Below are 19,709 nucleotides of genomic sequence, written 5' to 3' on the forward strand. Positions count from 1 at the left end.
TTCTCTGTTATTTTTTAAAATATGCCCAAAGCAGAAGCAGTGGCAATACCATTTTTATATCCTTATCCACTGGGCCGTGGACAATTTTTGCTATGACAAAACATTTACAATGGTATGGAAGAGATTAAAAGTTGGATTTCTTTCCCCTCCCTTCTTTTTCCTAGCAGGGGTACAGCAAGTAGATCGTATAAAGAGGGACCATGATCATTTATCCAAATGCAAACAAATCTAAGCATGAGGATTTACCACAGACTGACTTTCTTTTTTTAAAAATTTATTTCATGTGTTAATACAAAGACTGTTTAGCAAAAGTAGAATGCCAGGATTTGCATATGAATAGGTACCTAAAGATCAACGAGATCAACTCATTAGGGCCTGAACATCTAAACATACGAAAGTCAAAGAGGCCAGAGCTCAAGAGGCTGGCTGCTGAGATTCCCAGTGACTAATCCAAGCAACGCTGTTAGTTTTAAACTTAATACTATTTTTTCTGCCTTAACAAAAAAATTCTTTCACCTGAAATCAAAGCTCAGTCCAAGAAAAAGTAGTCTAGTGATTGTTTCTGGGATTCAATTTTTTCCTTTGCCACTGCCTTTCTCCATGGCATTGGGCAAGCCACTTAGGAGGGGACTCATCTCACCTAGCAGTGGCTGTCTGGAAGGGAGGACTCTTCACTACCTCATTGTCCAGGTTCCCTTTGCAGTCAGCATGAAGAGGCACTTTCCAAAGAACTGTTCATTCTTGCTGTGGTATTCCCTCCCAAGACTGTCTAAATCTCTGACTGCAGGTGTTTATCTTGTCCTCTTGCCTATGCCAAGAATCTCCCTGAGTACCTCAGACCACTGTGACTATGGAATCTGATGTGCCTCAGTTCATCATCTGTAAAATGGGATTAAGTGATTAATGTTACCTCTGTGTCTCATGTGAGTTAGGAAGTAGAGTGTATTATAAACCATAAGATGTTCAGATATTAAAATAGTGGGAGTCATATGGATGCCATAAAAAGATAAGGTCCTGATCCAGTATCTGTGGCAACCAAGGGAATCTCTCCTCTGGCCTTTTGTGGGTATTAGATCAATCAATCCCCAGTGACATTATCCATTCACTGCAGAGTAAGTGAAGGTATGGCCAGAATTTTTCCACCGGCAGAGAAGGGAGAGGGTATGGGAAAGCCCTGACCTTACTCTATGCTTGAATAGTAGGAAGAGGGAAAGCACAAACAGGCTTTCAAAGCTGCCTACAGGATTTGGACACATCAGCTTATTAATGTTAGCGGAAATTGGGCATCCACATCTCTGGAAATTTCAGCCTCTGCATTTACAACACAAAAAGAGCCTGACCACAGAGGAGATATTTCCCTAATCTTGGCACCATTGCAGATTTTTGTTTGAGCTTCCTTGGATTAGACCTTTAGTGAATGGCACTGCTCCGATGTTACAGGAAGGACACATTTACTCCTCGTTCACCCCAAGGTGTAGCAGCCCAGTGTCAGGACAGCATATTCTCAGGGCTGGATCCTGAGCCTGTCATTAAATCTGTCTTTTGACCTTGGGCAAGTCACTTAACCTCAGTTTCCTCTGACTGTAAAATGCAGATAAAATATTCCCTGCCTCATGGCCGTGTTGGGAAGATTAACAGTTAGACATTGTTCTGAGAGCCTTGAATAAGAGCTCTGAGTGCATGCAGAGTACTGTTTCTATTGGATACTGCTTTCTCTTTCTACATAGAGAAGGGCTGACTTTTAAACTGGCAAGAAGCCCAGGCCCGTGACTAGTGGTGTGCCCCATTTGAATGCACAATAACTACAGTTGCATGCACAAATTGGGTATCCGTGCATGGAAACTGGACACACAGTTGTTTACAGAACAGAAGAGTTTCTCTCTTGCGCTTGCTTGGAAAACTCAAGGACTCCATTTACGAAGTAGAAAAAGCAATGCCACCACCCGTGCAATATCAAACAGTTTCCAGGCAGCATTTTAAATGGGTTAATAAGATATAATGCCATCCCCTTCAGAGACTGCAGTGTGGGCACTTTATGTTGACCCGAGTTAAAATATCACACTGATTCTACAACTCTTGCAAGCTGTCTTGGTTTAAATGTGCCAAATGAGATCCTTCTAGGGAAGTTGAGAAGGGAAAAGATTGGCAGGTATTTTGTTTGATGTGTGTAAATCAGGCCTGAAATGGCATAAGTGCAGTTTACCCTGAGATAAACTGGACTTGGCTGAGGATCTGGCACTGTTTATACACGAGGCCATAAATAAACTCCAAGCAGGACAGCAAACACGTTGTGCAAAGCCTCAGGAGGGCTGCTTTGCCAGGTGTTGGGCTCTGCTGCCCTCACTAAAGAGCCCTGGGAGGGTGGGTTGGACAGGGAGAGCACTATGCTTTTGGCTCCATGGGGTGGGGATGTGCTGGGGAGTTGTTGGGATCCCAGCAGCTCTGGTGGGAAGAAGGGAGACTGCATATGTCCTCTGTGTGCAGCCTGATCTCCAGTTGTTTTCCAGGCTCATAACTCCAGGAGGAAAGAAAATCTCATGAATAATGTGGGGGTGAGAGGAGATGCAAGAGGGAGTGAGGGCAGCGTGCTGCTGGCTGGGACAGTTTTTTCACTCACACAGAACTCCTTGCTGTGTGATAGCTAAATCTTTAACCCGGAGCATCTCCTATCTCTGCAGTCTCTGCTTGCTGCCTGGCTGCCTCTGGAGGTACCTAGCAGAGATGGTGGCAAGCTTTTTCAAGCACTTTCCTATACCCTTCAGCTTTGGGGCCAGCCTCGCCCTGGGAGCCCCCAGGAGCTTTCCCATGCCCCAGCCTTAGTCCTCCCGCTAGCAGCAGGACCCTGTGTTCCTCTCACACCTCAGCACACCGAAAGGAGATGATATTCTGAGATGGCATCAGGCCTCGTTGCCTTATTCATGGGGCAGAAACTGTTGTGATTCCAGGCCGCATGGGTCTCTTCAGGGTGGGTGAGCGGCATCAGCTTAGGATGTCCCCATCGCTAGGGCTTATCTGCTTTAAGCAGTAATACACTAATTTACTACTGTGGTAGGAATGATTGAAATATTTAGACATAATGGAGGAAGTTTAATAGGGTCTACTGAGAAACCCAGGTGTTTAGATCAGCTTAAAAATAATAACCTTCTCCCCTGCTGAGCACTTTCTTTTCACAATAAGCTCAGCTTTTATTCTTAACCATAAAGACTACCTCAGACAGGAAATTATTCACGTGATTGGTCTTTACAAGTAGCGGAGGGTTTAAACTCAGGGCTGGAGAGGTCATTAGTGGACAGCCATGTGATTAACCTTTGCTTGCCCGTTTCTTTTCACACTTTGTTAACAGCTCCCATTATTGCCCTTCTGTGTCTCAAGGAAGTAGTTTATTGACAGTATTAAAAATACATAGCTACAAATTCCAAAGAGCCCATCCTTGTGTAAAACATCCAGTCATTTCTAGCCAGATGATATATGTAGGACAGAGCCCTGCAATTTCTGGTGAAAGGGAATCCAGAAATAAATTTGCCCATTAACACTGGATTTGGGTTAACATCTGTTGTTTTACCCATCACAGGACCTGTTCCCTAGCCTGTCTCAGAAAGTTTTATAATGCGTAAAAGCTAAGGTTTAGTTAAACAGTACTGCTACTGGTTGTCTTAATGTATCACAGCCTAATGGGAGTCATATTGGATGCTCAGTATCTTTTTGAGTAGAGATGGTCATCTAAGGGACTTTGAAATCTTGGTCAAAATGATGCAGTCTGCGCTTCAATGCAGTTTTGACTTCTAAATAATGCATGCTATATATTGGTCTTCAAAGTGGAAATGTTTCACTTTTGCTCTGAATTGCACTCTCTGCCCTAGAGCTTGCAGTGCACTGGGTGAGGGATGGTCGGGGAGCAGCGCGCGTTCCTCCAGCCTCGTACCAGTGTGCGGCACAGTCTGCTCCTTGTAATCCACACACAGTCTCGTGCATGATACGGTCCCGTCCACAGCCAAAGAAACCAAGCCACCGAAAAAACAGCAAGGCAGAAAGGAAAAAGGGAAAAATAACACCAAGTGGCAGGATTTTACACTTGTCTAGTCTTTGTGGGTGCCTTGCATAAAATTGATAGTGGAGATGGCATCAAAAAAATGCCGCAGCACAGGCTGGGGGCAGGGGAGAGGGGATGCCTCTTTTACTTATTTATTTTGCATTGTGTTGCAGGGTAAGTTCAAGAGGGAGGTGAAAGGGGGGAGGTGTTCAGTGGGGGCCCTTCCAAAGCAAAAGGGTCTTTTGGACAGAAAGGAGAGTGTCAAGGCATTTTGACAGAAAGTGGCTGAATGTGTCTTTTCTAGTTAACTTCTGTGAACTGTTGGGCATTTCTGCGCACAAAGGGGCACTTTCTTGGCAGCTGAGGAGGGAGGGCAGAAGTCAGAGAGGGCAAAAGAGGAAGGCAAAGGGGAACATCAGTTTATGAATGCAAAACTTACAGTAGATTATTTTTTTTTTAGAGTTGAACATGTACACTGAAGAAAGGCCCCAGGCAGCCATAACTTCCTCAGCTGGCACTTACTTGGCAGAAAACCCAAGCCTCAGTGAATTTACCAGTGCTTCAGGAAGCATCCACCCACGACATTACTCAGCCTGAACTCAACCCAGCAGGGTGCTGAGCTCCTTCAATTCCTCTTAAACTCACTCTGTCCTGAGGTGCTCAGCACCCTGCTGGGATGAGGCCATACCTCAGGGTGGCTACAATCCCATTATGGACCTGCAGGTTGGACAAGGCGAAAATGAGAAGCATAGAGATAAAAAATTTAGAGAAGACATGTATGTGAGACATCCTAGAAGTAGCAGCAGTTCTGGTGGCTAAAATGTTTGTTAGACAACATTGGGCTAGATTATTTAATGCATGCTCAGATATCTTTATACTACATTGTAGGTCAGACATCTCATAAGAATTCAGCATGCCCTTCTCCATCAGTTACAATATTTAAGTTTTTTTATTTTTAAACAAAATGGGGAAATTAAAGTACTCAACAGAAGTGAAAATAAAAGATATCTTCAAAGATAATGGATGTTCCCATAAAGATAGATAAGTTGCCTTTTTTTTTCCTTCAGTTTTACATATCTGACTATTTCTTACTGTAAAACCTGGACCAGACTAGACATTCCTTTACAATGGCTATAGATCAGAAGTGAGGAAAGATTTGGGATTTACTGTGAAAGCATTGAATGAGAAAATATTCTAGAGGAAAAGTAAGATCAATCAGAAAGGTTTGAGCCTGTCCCTAGAAAAAGCTGAGATAGAGCAATGAGGGAATAAAAAAAGCTCTGCAAAAGCAGCAAGGACAGGAACACTTAAAATGGGGACCTCAGCAGCAGCTTCTAATTGCAGAGTACGTGTGTATATATATATATATATATATATATATATATATATATATATATATATATATATTAATTTACAGGGGGAATGTAGGGCCCCAAGGCAAAGACTGCTGCAGTTTGGTTGGATTCACAGACCCTTCCAGCAATGGCCATTTTTGTATAAACTGGTTGAGAGGTAGTTTTGTGAGAAGTCATGACTGCATTTTGTGTTTTGACTTTCCCCGTGAAAGGAAGGACTTCTGTTTAACCAAATTTAATTAATTTACCTTGTTCTTTAAGAGCAAAAGGGAATGGAAGTACAAAAGCCAGATAAAGCCTCATTAGAATGTTTTTACTTTTGGACTCTGTATCAGGTCGTTGTATCTGTTCAGCAGCATAAAAGCATTTTATCGATGACACAACAGAGCTGCTAGTGACATTTCAGCACTGAAGAGTCTCTAACAAATTTCAGTAATTTACCTGTACCTGGTTACAACCCCCTAATTAAAGCTGTGTTGAAGCCTATACGTGTTCCCAGCTTTCTGGAGTTTATCACTTTACTTTAAAAATTAGCTGCTGGCTAAAAATTGTCATACAAAGACCTAACATAGGAGCATGTTCTAAATAATAATAATAAAATAACACTTTGACAGCTTTATAAGTTATTATGGTGTTTAAAAAAAAATATCTGTCAGTTCAGTTTTTCTTAGGACCCCCCTGGAAACAGCGCTGTCTGTTAAACAGCAGTCCCTGACATTTGGGGATTGTTTATAAGTGTTGGGAGTGAAGCCAGGTACATCAGCTGAGGCATGTTTCCAAAAGAAGTTATTGCAGGTGTGTTTTATTAACTCACCTCCCCATGCATTTCTTCTGTATTTTAGGTCACACACTTCAAGGGCTGGGTCTCCCTGGTCTACTCATGTTGTTTTATTCTGACTGCAGTACAAAGGCAGGGTCACATTTGGACTAGGTCTTGTTGTGCTGTTTTGTTTTGCTTTTTAGCAGCATTTAAAAAAAAAAAAAAAAAAAAAGAGAGAGAGACTTGGCTGAACTCAGGGTTCTTGAGAGCTCTCAGCTGGAGTTGTTTTGCTCTTTGTTGCTCCTCCTTCTTTCCCAGAGGACACGTCAAGGTAGGAACACAGACCATGCTTCCTCACCCCAGTGCTGTGCTAAAGCTGCCCGTTAGAGGTGTCCCAGGTTTGATCTATGTCAGAGCAGGATAGGGTGGGCACACAGCTTCTGGTTTTCTGATCTTCCCAATCTATTTTCTGTGTTGGGTGCAAGTCACCCTTTGGCCCTCAGTCAACAGCAGCAGCAAAGTGAGAATCCACTGCCTGCATTGTGTCTGAGCGTAGCTTTTACACGTGGCTGAATACAGACGTTTTGGTTGCTGTTTTTGTGGCATTGTCTTCTGTGATAGCTCCCAGCTATGCTCTTTGCTTGGACAAGCTCAGAGAGCTCCCAGGGTAATTTGAGGAAGCCCTGGGCGTGCTGTCAATGTACTTGCTACCAGGTGAGACAAAGAAGAGTGTTTTAGTCACATAATTTCTGACCATGTGCACTTCAAAAACTCTTTTCCCCTGTTGCTTCATGTTCTCTCCCTAGAGCTGTCACTTGCCTGCTTTGGAGGCATCCACGTGCTGTTAGCCACAAGGGCAGGTTGCTGCCATCCTGAGGCCGCAGGCTTGTCTGGGCTCCAATGCCACGCTCTGTGCAGCAGGTCACAGGGAGGAAGTCACCTCTTACTGTGAACCCTGAGGCTCCTCCATGTCTCTGGCAGGCTTGGTGTTCCCTTAGGTGTTTTTTTCCTCTACATTCACAGTTGGAAATAAGTAAAGCCTTCGCTTACTTACAATGCTCTTTTTTTTTTTTTTTTTTTGAGTGTGTTTTAATTTAGCTCTATAGCCAGGGCATGTCTAAGCACGTGGAAAGGCCATTTGTCTTCTTTGTGTTAGCTTGGTTGGCAAATGTGACTTCAAGTATCTTAGTCTGAGCAGGATTTTGCAAGTGTACTATGGTTTTGGGGAAGGGAAAGGCTTTTCAAACTGCTCTTGGGTCTGACTTCAGAGTTTCAAATACACGGAGACGCCATTTCAACCCTTGGCAGTAGGCTTGCAGCCATCCAAATCTGATTGGAGCAACCACAATACCTGGTGTTCTTCTGACGCAGCCTTCTGACTTAGCTTTGCCATTACAAGCTTGGTTTAGTTGTTTTTTATTGTTCTGGTTGCTCTTAGATTTGATATACCAGTTACTATCTAAAAAGGTGACTCAGGCTGGGGTGGTTCAGGTTGGGATCTGAGACTTGCCACAAACTGGTGTGATAAAGTGAGTTCCTTCAACCACCTGTCTCAATTATTGTAAAATAACAAAAGTGAACTGAGGGGTATTTCTTTTTTCTCCCCCTATTTAAATGGAGGCTTGTAGAAGAATGCACCTCACTGCTTTCATGGCGTGGTTTGTTTGTTTGTTTTGGATGTATAGCTCTAGTTTTTGCTGTAGTGTCAACATTAAGTAATGAGAAACAAATGAGACAACACTTCTTCCCACCCTGTACAGGGCACGTGGTATTACAATGCTGAGTCTTTGTGTGAGAACAGACAAATAAGCACTTAGACTTCTGTGAGATGAAGGACAAGGCTAATTTTCATGGCAGTGTTTTACTTTGAAACCCCAAGTGGATTGGCTTGCACTAACTCAATAGCAAAGGGGGAAAAAGGTTCTAGCAAACGTTTAAAATCACTGTGCTTACATAGTTTTAGTCCTCTTTTTCCCTATCCATTTTTATCCCATAGTGTCACCACCTGATGTTCACATGAGATCTTTGTGTGTTTCTACCCAATGCTGAATTTAATTTGCATTTTCAATACCTTAGGGACAAAAAACAAAAACAAACAAACAAACAAAAATATGACAATTGGAATGCTAAAATGCTAAAGCAAGCTGGGTAGGACCTCTGTGGTTCATCCTCACTAGCCTTTGCTTTGGGTTTAATGGGGCATCTCATCTCTGAGTGCTGTCTATACCAAGTGGCAGCAGCAGATGCTTGGCGGCCTTTTCTACAGTGCTTTCTCAGGCTGCTTGGTACTCAGGCTGTAAGGACAAAAGCTGATTCAGACCAGCTTGATGCTCAGGTATACTGGGAACTAAACCACGAGCAGATACCATCAGAACACATTTCACTTGTGACCTTTCACAGCCAATGAATTGAAGGGATTTTCCTTTGCTGTGGATCAAATTTAAAACTACTTCCCAGGAGTGAAAGGTCATCACATGGAGTCACGATATCCAGTTAAATACAGCTAAATAGAACTCGTTAGCATCACAATGAATGGAGTTACATATTACCTGGTCTAGAGGATGACTGAGTGGAGCAGAAGAGGGGGGAGAGCAAAGGAATAGATCCCCCATCACCCTTAATGAAGCACTATAATAGCAAACGAAAAGCACAGAGCAGAATTTGACTAACTCTGCCCTTTAAATCTGTTTCTTTCGGTCAGCAATATGACTGGTCAGAAAAACATGGGAATTGTTGCAGAAATGATGTGTTCTCCTCTCTCTGTGTTTGCATTTGTGGTAGTTACAGATCGATCAAAGTGGGAATATACTATTTACCACCTCCCAGTGGGGCTTTGATCTCCAGATACCGTCTGCACCGAGGAAAAAGGAAATCCAGCGATCACTTGTGTGAAATCAGATTCCCCCAGTGGGGCAAATTGCACCCCTAGGCACTATCTGATTGGCAGGAGGACCTCATATATTAGTGGATCCATGGCATCTTTTGTCCTTTGAGACCCTCTCCCTTCTAGGGAGTGCTTTTCGCTCTCCAGACCTTTTCTGGCGGCTGTTGTTTCAGTCTTTCTGGTTGACTTGAGGAAGGTTATTTTCTTCAGACTGAGTGTTGAAAATGCATGGCTGCAGATTGGGAGAATGTGAAACGAATAAATGAGTGCAGTGGAGTTTGGGAAGTGCTTTGGGTTCTTTGGTGAAGAAGCTGTTCTGCAAATGGGGAGGATCTACACACAAGACAGCATCACCGTGCTGTGAAGTGAATAGCTCATAGTCAATGATTTACCTTGGTGATCTGGCTTTTCTTCTTTTTTTTTTTCCCTCCTTCATTTTCTTCCTGTTTGGCATGGTTAGGTCTTTGTATTCTGTTTCTCTATTTTCTGGGGGAGGGAAGGGTGGATGAGATCAAAGAGAAGGACCAGTTCCTTTGTTTGTTTTAAATGAAGCACTATTTGAATTCTCTCAACCCTTTTTGCAAGTTGTTTCTTTTGCTATATATATACACACACACTACATTGACTTTTCTATGGTTATTCAATAGTTAGTGTTCAGAATGGCCAAGCAAGTTACTGTCATTAGTAGTGAAATGAAAGTGGTTATCTAGCGAGGTTCTTTGCTGCTTAATCCAGGAGGCCACATTAGGATTTCAGCTCAGTCTCCCATAACAAGTTGGACTCTGGGACTGCCACACTCAACAAACCCACCTCTTCTAGGTGCGTACCCTTGAGGGTAGGCCTCTGTTGTTGATGTACACGTTTCAAGCCATAGACAAGCTGCCATTGTGCTCCCACAGGTTGTGTCAGATTTGTTCTCTGGCTGGTTGAGCAGGACCTAAGCTGGGGAAAACGTTAAAAGAAAAAGGGATTTTGAGTATGTCGTGGTTGCTGTGCCCTTCTAATAAAGGCTGGCCCAATCTTCCCCTCTTCCCCCCTCAAGCTCTCACTTTAAGCCATGCTCTCCTGTTCCTTCTTCTCAACACCAGATCCATCAACCTGCTGCATTTTGGGAACTGGCATAGACACTTCCCTGAACAAAACCAATATATATACATATATTTATTTATTTCCAAGGCAGTTGAGTGTGTCAGTAACAGCCTTGCTCCCTGACAAAACTACTGGACAGGTCATGGGCATGACATAGCATTGCTGCCATCATCTTTTTAGGCATGATGGCTGCATTTGAGCACTGGTCCAAAAGCACACAGTTCCCAAGCTATAAAGCTGAGAAAAGCTGGGGACTTCCCCCTACCTTCAAGGGAAACTTTTTAATTTCTTGCCCCTAGGTATATGCCAATCGTCCCTGCAAGCTGCATGTTCTGACAGCCAAAAGCAAGCACGTAGGGCAAATGGGAAGAAACAGTATGAGAAAGGGGTCATTAATGAAAACTCATATTTATACGTGCTGAATGAGGGATTAGACACGGTGCATCTGAATTAGTTTCTTAATGTACCCAAATAAACCAAGATTTGTCATTAGCAATCCCAACCTAAGCATTCATAGTTATTCACTGAAGAGTTCTTAGTGGAGGATGGTCCTGAGAGGGGCTGGAATACTTACTTTTTAAGAAGAAAAGTTGTGTTTTAATGACTTCCAATAAAACTGCCATCTGTATACTGGAAATACTTCAAAATTTCCACCCCTGCCTGAGGCAAGCTCCACTGGAGTTAGGTAGTACTGATTTACACCAGCTGAGGTCCCTGTTTTTTTTCCCTTAATTTTCTGTTTTTATTGGTGTTCTTTTTTTTTTTTCCCCCCTTGGTTATAAAACTTTTACTAGCTAGAGGAGATCACATTCCATTCGGGAGCTCACTTTATGTTCTTCAGAGGAAATCATCACCTTGGTGCAGACAAGTTTCAGCATTTCTGTGCTGAGAAAAGGGAGGGGGGGGAGGCAGGGGAAGGGAGCAGATTTATACTTTCTAAATGAAGCACTTCATGTGGATGGGGAAATGCCTCCAGCAGAATCAAGGCTTCTGTAAGGAACATCTGGAAATAGAGACATACATATTGCTTTCCTTTATCCATCCAGAGCTGTAGGGAAATTCAGGCCCAGAAGAGTACTGCCTGCTCTGTCTTGGAGCTCTCCCCATCATCTATATGCTTTCCCACAGGTTTAATCTGCCGAACGTGGGCATTTCCCAGGCTAAGGCTACCTGAACACGTAACACGATACAGCGATCTGTCATCTTCAATGGGATAATCAGCCACCTCTCTCTACCCCCATTTTTAAATGAGGAAATGAGCTTCCTCCATCCCCACCTCCCCCTTTTTAATGCAATACATCTTTTTGGATTTATAGAAATGCTGTGTACTTCTGAGCACTGCTGATGAGTGATTCTATCGGTTGGGTTTATCTTAGAATTATTCTGCACTTTTGTGGTTTCTAAGGCAACCACACTTTTTGAATGAACTGCAGAATAAATGAAGGTATCCCAAATATGTGACAGCTGAACCTACATGACATGCCTTTGCAATACTAAGTACATGCATGTAGCAGTTTTAAAACATCTAAGGCTAAAAAGTATCCTGAGCTCTTACAGAACCTGATTTACATCAGCCACGAGTCTGATTCTTTCTGACTTGAAGACAGTGCTTGGTATGGCAGGGTGGGTGAAGGCTGTGAAAGACAAAGTAGAAACTCAAGGATAACAGCCTAGTCCTTACCGATTTCAGCAGGTGCAGGCAGTTTCCAGGTGAAGAGAAGTAAAAGGAAAAATACTGAGAATTTTATCATTAGCTTTGCCCTGTGATTAAAGGGAGAAGGGTGTTTATTTCTCTGTTTTTTAAAATATTTAAACTCATCAGCAGTCAAGGTACTGGAATTATGAACTTCTCAATCTTTTCCTCTGTTCTCTAGGGGTTTTCTCTCTGCAGAAACAAGACTTTCTGTGTAGGTTGAAGGTAGATTTTTTTTTCCAGTGGAGGTTAGTTCTGAACTGCAGAAATAATGGGTCTCTTGTATTTAGTTGAGGAGAATATCACTACTGACAATACTGGAAGTGTCGTGGGAGCAAGAGGACTTCCCCTCCAACTGGCCATATCTGAACACGAAATAGCAGCCTCTGATCTCAGAAGAGGAGGGATGGATCGTGCTGCTGGTGTGCAGCTCAGGCCACCTCACTCACACCCAGGCTTTTCTCTTGCTGAGTCAACTGAATGCCTGGGAGGCTGGAAGGTCTCAGGGACTTCTGGAACTACTGCTGTGAAAGCCCTATCCACAGCACGTTTCAGCCAGATGTATCCAGAGGAATTGACTGCTCCTTTGAGGGAGAGAGAGTGAGCAGCAGCTCCCTGGGTGACTGACAGGAAAGAGACTTAGTGAAATGTGCCTTTCAGTTTTCTGCAGCTCTTTTCCCCCATCCTCTCATCAGCTTTGGTCTGTGTGTGGGGGGGGGTTGACATTTCAATATTAACACTTATCTAACCCATCTGTATCTTCTTTCAGACCAAATAATTAAAAGAGACTTTTTGTAATGCTAGATATACAGTACAACAATGCAGCATAATATGTCCCCCCAACTATTGTGCACACCTCTTTGGAAGGAAAGCTTCCAATGCAGGCTTTCATCTATTTTGTTTTTATGTAGTTCAGCCCTGGCACCTCTACACACCTGCCCCTCCCCCAGAAAAAAATATTTATTTAATAGATTTTGCATTGCTCTTGCGTTTCCATTTTTAGCAGATGCAGATGTGCTCGCTCTGATGGAACCTTTCATTTTGCTTAATGGGGAGAAGGATTTTTTGCACACACCAACTGAGCTGCAATTAAGATTATTACAAGAAATGGATCCAAGGAAGGTTCTTGTAAGGCTATGTCCAAAATTCCCTGGCAACAGACATAAGTCAAAAAAAAATTGAGGACATTTCCTTCATAATACTCTCTTTCCCTAATACATAATCTTTTGTTGGGCCTTTTTTCCCCACTCCCTCCAAACCCCCAGTGCTCTCCCTAAGAGAGCAGGTAGATGTAATTGTAGGTACCCCTCAGAGCTTTCCATTAGTGCCCTAAAAGCAGAACGGGACTGTTGAAAGATGTGCTTGAAACTTGCAATCACCAGTTCTCCTCTGAGTGGTCAAGCACTATTCTGCACTGATTTTTGTTTAGCCAAAATCAAGAGCAGAACCCAGCAAAACTCAGGGCTATAAGCTGTCTTCCTTCTGCCTTCACCACTGAGAGTTAAAACGTAGAAAAGCATTCTGGTTTCCAAACCCAGCCATGTGAAATGCTCACTTTCCTTAATCTGAAGAGGTGAGCAATTTCTGAACATATTCTGTGACATCCTTGTAGTGTTTTCATGAAAATCTGGGTAACCCTTGCTGAATGAGCCTGCCTGTAAAATTACTGCAATTTCCCAAGGCACCGGTATGGCACACAGTCCCCAGGCTGAACGCGGCTCAGAGCATTCTTAGCAACAATTGACATAATTTTCAGGTATCCAAAATGCCACAATATTGGAAATAGAAGTGCAGAGAGCGATCTGCTGAATTCTGCCAGGCAGTCGTGAGAGTGGGCTTGGACCTCAAGTACAGACCAGAAAAACCTGCGTGCTGGGGAGCCTGGGAGCACTTGCCATTAGGGGGTTTGCTCCCAGCATCGGTGCTGCACTTCGTGCAGGCTGGGAAAATAATCCTTAATGGGTGGGCAGGAAGGGATCCATTTAACTCCTAGAACTCGGGGAAAGATGTTTTTAGGTGGGAGGTATATCTTCAAGGCCTCTGACCTGTTTTTCTAAGGGAGTAGTCACCAGCTTTCCTGAAATGTTTGGACAGCCGAAGGACTGAAAGCTCTGAAGAGCTTCCCTCTGCTGAGCAAATTCAGAGACAGCATTTCTTTGCACAAGTTTAACAGTGGGTGGTAAACACGGAAAAAGTATCTTCCCTCACATTATTTTCTGACAAGCTGTACATGACACATCATGTTGTGATGTCTGGTTCATGATTGCTGCTAGGTATTACTGCAAGAGGAACACCTGACCTGGGATTTTTTTTTTTCCAGGTAATTAGCGGGTGGGGTTATCCACACCAGTGCAAGTATTTGGGGATTAGCTGCAAATCATTCAGCAAAATGGGAGCATTGCTTAGCAGGAACTCCAAATAGTTACTGCTGTGTGCAGTACATGATTCTGTGGCTTCTTCATTGCAACTAGCCTAAGCTTCCTCTAAATCACCCTGACTTCCCTGGAAATTAAAGCCAACCCTTGCATAGAGACTTAGGATAAGCTCAGCATCTTGTTATAGAACGTGGTGGTATATGAATTTAAAGCTTAGAATTTCTCTTCATTTAGATAGTTGGGAGGAGGATGAAGCTGATACCAGCATGATTATCAGAGTCTGTTTTCATGTCAAAACATCAATGGGAGTTTTTTCTCCTATTATGTGCGGGTCTAGGACTATAATATAGGGAGTTGCACCATTAAAACTAAATTCCCAGACAGAATTCCCTCCATATATGTTAACGTATTTGTGTGTATATAACTTAGGACAGATTTCAGCCCTATGTTGTGATTGCCTGGGATAAATTGTGAGTGATGTCAAAGGGCCTCTCCTGTAAAGTGTTGAACAACTACTAAAAATAAAATGAGTAACAATACTAAAAAGCCTTCATTCCTGTACAGCTGAAAACACTCAGCATTTTGCATGCCTGGCCTCTGTAGCAGTCAATACAAGGCTAGATGATAAAAGTTTGAGTGTAGCTGTGTGGTAATCTCTTTTAGAAATCTTTCTCATCAGTGAGATAAAATAGTTCTGCTGTTGCATGGAGCGCAGCTAAAACTGATAGTATGTGCCAGTGTCAACTTCTATTAGGGGGAATGTCTTCCCAGGAGGTGCTGGTAGCGCTGTCTTTCCTGGAAACCCAGCAGGTTCTGCTGTGTTCACCGTACAGCAGATAATGCTAGAACAAATCGTGGGAGCAGAAACTTCCTATTCCCTCCAAGATTCTCTTCATTCAACATTTGTTATGACCACGTCTCCTCTCAAACTCCTCCTCAAAGACCAAAACATGCCAGGCTTCTTAGATCTTTCCCCATAAGTCTAGTTTTCAAACTCCTGTGCTATTTGTGTGGTTCCTTTCTGAACTCTTTGAGCTGTTGCCAGATACACAAGTGAACTTCCAAAGTAGACATGGTATTGCTGTTCTGATCTTGGTGTGGCTCCTGGCGGAGCAGGATCACTTCCCCACCTCTAACTTGATACCTCCCTTCTCATGCACTCAGAAGACACACTTGCCCTTTTAGCTGCAGCTTTGCATTGAGAGCTCATGTTGAAGCTGTTATCTCCACTGTTTTTTTTAGTCTCACTCAGGGTCACTTTTTTCCAAGACAGAATCTTCCACCTTATAGCTGTAATCTGCCCTCTGGGTTCCCAGATGTATCACTTTGCATTTGGCTGTATTAAATGCAGCCAAATTGAATCACAATCATTTGACCAGGAGATTCAGCTCACTCTGTAATCGTAACCAATCTTGGTGATGTCTGCTGAAACTTTATCAGCAAGAATTGTATATCATCACCCAGGCCGTTGGTAAAAAATCTTTAAATGCCAAACCATTGGGGAATACTCTGTCATATTTTCCATGCATCTCTAAAGGTATCCTGATGATTGGCATTTCCCCCCTAAAAAAAAAAAAATGCACCTGTCAGCTGTTTACAAGATACATAGGATATATGTATTATGGGATTTCTTTTAACAGAAGTTTTTGAACTCAGAATTTCACCTGTAGTAGAGAAGTTCAAGAATCCTATGTTAAACTATCTTTGTCACCCTACCCCATAATCCATCTCCTTTCTTCCTCCCCCCAAAATGTCTCCCAAACAAGTTTGCTCATTCCTAACCTGTGTCAAAAATATACTAATGCATACACTGGTATGAGTTATGTTCTCAGCACTTTTTTTCTATTATTTTATCTAATATTTATTATTTTTATATCTACTATGTATCACTTTTATCTATTATTAAAACGCTAAGCAAAAAAATTCATATTTGTGGGATCATGCTTGACCTAGCCTCTGTAGAATGCCTCATGTATCTGAAGTCCGACTTCCTAAGGAAAGTTTCTTTAGCCAGACCTGGACACGTTCATTCCTCTCTGGTAACATTATAAGTGATTAGCCTATTTGAACTAAATGTCCTGTTGAGACTAATGTTCCAGAGATGCTAATTATTAGTGAGTTTTGTAAACAAGTTCCAAACAAACAATCAAAACAAAACAAACAAACAAGAAAAAAAGAGTAGAAGAAGGAGGCTTGCAGTAATGCCCCTTACTCAGCCAGCTCTACTAGATTCTAGAGACTTCATCTGAAAGAGGGTCTTGGGAAAGGTGGTTCCATTAGTCCAGCGTCATGGCATCAATGGAAAAATATCTCAGCAGGTTGACTGTCTCTTAGAGTACTTCCATTTACCAGTTTTAGACCAAGTTTAATTTTTGGGTTTATACCACTTCTCAATTAGTCCCTGCAGTACTGTTCAGTGTATTGCATGTAGCTCATTACAAAAATGTCAGATTTTGGTAGATATGATGTCCTGCCCTTACTTTCAGTGCAATGGCACCGGGCTGTTAAGAAGGTGACATCCTTCTCTTGTGCTTCACACACAGAAAAGAAATAGCTGCAGACTGTTCCCACCTTTTTCAATAAATCTATTTATCTTTTCTTCCTTCCTTTTTTTTTTTTTTTCCCCTTTTCCTGACTGGGATTAGTGAAAGTCCTACGTGTGATGTAAAGTTTCTGTGTACCTAATAAGCTTTTCTTAAAAGGCTTATTTTCAACTCTTTAGACCACAGATATTTCAGGAATTCCGTTAGCTTCACTAAGTAGTTGACCACATATTTTAGCTTACAGGTATTATTTTACCTTATCCTGTTCCCATCCTTTGTATACAAGTTTTTGTCACTGATTATGCATATACTTGCAACATATACCTTATACATACATACATAGACATTAATGAGGGCTTCAAGATTGCATATTTATTATAATAAATTATTACTATGACCTCAAAATGCTGCTTGCTGTTGTTTTCCTTAGTCTCATGCAGCTGAAGGTGTCAACTATCATTCTGAATATGTTAATATTAAAAAAAAAAAAAAAAAAGGAAGAAGAAATATGTATTTTCCACAGTGATTTGGATGGAGATTGAGAATATGAATTTTGCCTGGAATATAAATAGCCAAAATGTTTTCCATGTTTCCACCATGGCATTCTACTCATCAAATTTTGCTTTGTTACTGTATCTCTGAAGATCTCAGTGTCTTTTCTAAAAGTCACTAAAACTGCAATAGTGCTCTGAAGGATATCACAGGAAAGTATTACTCCCAGTTTGCAAGAAGAGATTAAAGAAGTTAAGCAGTAGTAGCTAAGCATCTTGATTTCTAGGCCCTTATTTTAATTACTAGGCAACTTGGAGTCTCCAGATCATGGTCTTGGAGCATCCTGCTACAGGTGATATTTCTACGCTTGAAGGACATGTGTTCACTACTTATGTGTACTGAGTTATTAAAATGCTGATGTGATCTTAAGTTGGTATCTCATAAAAGGCACAGAATTTGCAGTTGTATATTTGATGTTTGTAGTGTTTGCTGTTTTCTGTACGATGTGGTAGCAGTGAGAGACAATCAATAGTGTACCTCACTCAGCAACAGAATTGGAGTCCACAAATGAGAGTAGTATATGTTCCAAAAAAGCCAATTTTTGAGAGAGACACGTCTTCCCACCTCAGTCTAACAACCATTGTCCACCTGGTAACAGTTTAGAAGCAAAATGAATGTAAGAAATCAGAGCGAGAGGAACAGAGAGGGGTAATGCCGAAGATGATTCAGGAGGGAAAAGCAACCCCTCCATAGCTTGCATTTGCCCTCGCTAGCCTTGTGAATGGTGACTAAGTCAAGGTTACGTGGAGATGTTAAAAAGATGAGACGCAACACAAGAGGAAGCAGTGGCAGGATGAAAGGTTTGCTGAGATCAAATGAGAGAAATGAGGACTCTAAGGGTCAGTCCTCCCTCTTATGCTTGCAAGTTCGGGCATTGGCTGTGCAAGGAGCCACAGTTGACAAAGCAGGATCTGTTGAACGACATAGGGATGAAGGGCCTGATCCTTCACTCTTTTACACCAGCTTTGCATGCGTATTACCCCAGTGACTTCAGTGCATAAAGCTGGGAGCAAAGGAGCAGCGAGTCCTCTGAACAAACTATGTAGGAGTACTTAACCCCTACTGGGTGGGTCACAAACCCGTGATTACATTATTGCTCCCCAAGGCCTAGGAATACTTTGGGAAGATTTTAAGAGCTCAGCATTTAACCATTTATTTAGCTTCAAAGGAAAGAAATAAAAGGTCCTATCTTTGCAAACATTTCCCAATAAAATTCAAATTCTAATGAGCAAGTTTGTGTTTGCTGCAATCCCTGTAGATTTCCAAATGTTTTTCACTATCTGAAGAAACTTGGGAAAAATCAGCAAAGCTGTAATAGCAGAAAAAATCCCAGGGAATATTTGGAAGCTGTGCAAAACTCCCACAGGGATAAGGGATGTAACCAATCCTGAAAGACGATGAGGACTGTATGCAAAGCTGCGTAATGATTACATACAGCCAATGTGAGATTAAATTAATGCCCTCCAGTAAATTCTTTTTCCCTCTACAGACCACGCACTAAAGTAATTATGGGTACCAACCAATGCCTCTCAAAACTGTACCCACAGCTTGGACAGGGGAGATTTGGAGGTGAAATGTCACGTTGAATTTAACGTGACTGTTCTGCTCAGCTCTGCACTCTGTATACATACTAAACAAGCAGCCAGTCCATTAGCAATATTCCAACCATAACAGCAGCAAGAGATGAAAGTGTACATATAAGCAGTATTATCACTAAGCAACTTCAGTATTAGCTGTTTGGTTAATCATTATTTGGTTACACTGTGTAGTGCAAGGTGGCACCAAAACTTTTGAGATGATGTTAATCAAAGCCAGAAGCATGAGCCAGTGCAACGATGCAACTGGACTGATTAGTCCTACCAAGAGCCTGGGCTGAGTCACAAAACAATGCTGCACTGACATGGTCGTGTTGTTTCTGGCCTCTGAACTGGTGTCCCTGCATGCTGAGAGGAAATGGCTGTTGATGGTGCTCTGAGCAAACTGGAAGATGTTTAAGAAAGCACAGGTTTGCACTGTGTGGGCAGACCCTTTGTAGCAGATTCTGTAGGGTCTTGCTCCCATCAGTCACAGTACATAAAGACTTCAGTGGTCATGAAAACTTGTGTTTATTGGGAAGGGAAGAGTAGCAATCTTATAAAACGATTGCCTTTAAGCATACTTCTGTTTGTTTGTTTGTTTGTTTGTTTGTTTTGTAAAGGTACTGATGAAAACAAATTAGTTTCATGAAGGTGCTCAGGCTATTCACTGTGACTTGAAAAAGATCTAGCAAAGATGATCTCTGCTTAAGAGTAGTTGGTTTTTTTTTGTTTTTTTTTTTTGTTTGTTTTTTTTATCAAGTTTATTTTAATTAGAAATAAGATGTTCTTAAGAATAAAATTTTAAATTAAATATTGAACCTGTTATCCCCTGAGCAGAAAGTATGCACAAA

The 19,709-nt window shown here is 42.0% G+C and overlaps 1 long non-coding RNA gene across 5 annotated transcripts in view; it reads left to right on the forward strand.

Moving 5' to 3' along the window:
* Positions 1-19,709, forward strand: part of LOC137861164 (uncharacterized) — a 324,908-nt gene that overhangs the window by 281,892 nt on the left and 23,307 nt on the right. The window lies entirely within an intron of this gene.

This window comes from Anas acuta, chromosome 9 (genome assembly GCF_963932015.1).
Source record: "Anas acuta chromosome 9, bAnaAcu1.1, whole genome shotgun sequence".
Taxonomy (NCBI): domain Eukaryota; kingdom Metazoa; phylum Chordata; class Aves; order Anseriformes; family Anatidae; genus Anas; species Anas acuta.